The sequence below is a fragment of the Corylus avellana genome, chromosome ca5, assembly GCF_901000735.1.
Source record: "Corylus avellana chromosome ca5, CavTom2PMs-1.0".
NCBI lineage: Eukaryota > Viridiplantae > Streptophyta > Magnoliopsida > Fagales > Betulaceae > Corylus > Corylus avellana.
The window spans coordinates 6,206,343-6,208,301 of record NC_081545.1 but is presented as its reverse complement, the minus strand read 5'-3'; positions in this window follow the sequence as shown (position 1 = coordinate 6,208,301).

Below are 1,959 nucleotides of genomic sequence, written 5' to 3'. Positions count from 1 at the left end.
AGTAGAGAGAAGGAGGGGGATATTCCAAGAGGCATTTGGATTGAAAAGGTCCGATATAAGTTGAGGAGGGGAAGAGAGAGAAGCTGGAGAGAAAGGTAAGGGGGAAAAGGAGGGGATAGAGGGGATCCAAGGAGAATGCCAAATAGAAAAGCTGGACAGGGAGTGAACTCTATGACAGGCTCCTTTAGAAATGATAGGAAGAGATGAGAGGATGCCTTGCCAAAGCCATGAAGGGGAAGAATGGGGAGCGGGGGAGAGAAAAGAACCAGTAGAAATATACTTACCTTTGAGCTGCTGCACCCACAAGGAGTCTGAGTTGGTGTGGAGCTTCCAACCAATCTTAGCAATGAGAGCAAGATTGACTTCTCTCATTGTCCTGAATCTCAAACCTCCAGCATCTCTCGGCAAATAGAGGGAGTCCCAAGATTTCAGAGAGAGATTTCTGGCTTTAGATTGAGGGAAACCTCACCAGAAGTTCTTGAACATTTGGTCTAACTTTTTGCAAATGCTAGCAGGCAGCAAAAAAGTGCTCATAGCATAAGAGGGGATAGCAGCTGCCACTGCTTTGATGAGCACCAACCTGCCAGCTTGGGAAAGAGTCTTGGCTCTCCAACCTTCAATCCTTTTTTGAACCTTGTCCAAGATAGGTTGGCAAGCAGCACTTTTTGATCTACCAATAAGAATGGGGAGCCCGAGATAAATGGAACAGGAAGGGTTGGTGGAGTAGGGGAGGATATTTAGGATGGAGGAGGAGATGGAGGGAGTGGTATTTTTGCTGAACCTGATAGAGGATTTGTTTATGTTGATGGATTGCCCAGACCAAGAGCAGTATTTGTCTAAACAGGTTTTGATGCAATTTGCTTCATTTATGGAGGCCTGTCCAAAAATGAGCAGATCATCTGCAAAGAGCAGATGATGGATGGCTGTGGATCTTCTGGCTATCTTCATGCCTTTTAAGTTGTCAACCCTTTCTCCTCTAAATAATAACCTAGACAGAACTTCTGAGCCCAATATGAAGAGAAAGGGGGAGAGGGGATCACCTTGTCTCAACCCTCTTTCAGGAAAGATCTTGCCAAATGGGCTGCCATTTAGGAGAATGGAGAAGGAGGAATAAGAGATGCAGGTTTCAATCCAACTAATCCAAGTGGCATGGAATCCCAACTTCTGCATGACAGCCAGAATCATGGACCATTCCATTTTGTCAAAAGCTTTTTCCATATCCAAATTGAGGAACATGAAACCACCTTTCCCTTTCTTGAGCTTGAAAGAATGCAAAAGTTCATGAGCTAAAATGGAGTTGTCTTGAATGTTCCTCCCAGGAATAAAGACTGATTGAAGAGGGAATATGATCTTTGGGAGCAAACATTTCAGCCTATTAGCTAAGATTTTTGAGATAATCTTGTAGACAATATTGCATAGGCTAATGGGCCGGAATTGATTCACTGTATAAGAACCATTCATCTTAGGAACCAGGGTAATGAAGGTATGGTTCTGCTCTTGGATCAATTGGTTGTTTTGGAAAAAGATCCAAACATAATCCAACACCTCTTTTCTAACAGTAGACCAGTGTTTTTGGTAAAAGAGGGCTGTGAACCCATCTGGACCAGGGGCTTTTTTTGAGCCAAGGCTGGAAAGGGCTTGAAACACCTCTGCTTCTAGGGGGATGGAGCAAAGGGAAAGATTTTCATCTTCAGATATGGAGGGGGTAAAAAGGTTCAGAAGGTCTTCTTCAATAGTGGGAGAGGAGGATGAGAACAAATTGGTGAAATGAGAAACAAAATTTCCACCAATTTCTGCTCTATCCGAGACCCAGCCTCCATTTCTGGTTTTGAGATAGTTCACTGCATTGGATCTCCTTCTGATGATTGTGGGGGTGTAGAAGTACTTAGTGTTAAGGTCAGAACAGGTAAGCCAAACTTCTCTGGACTTGGATTTCCAGAGAATCTTTTCTTTGATGAG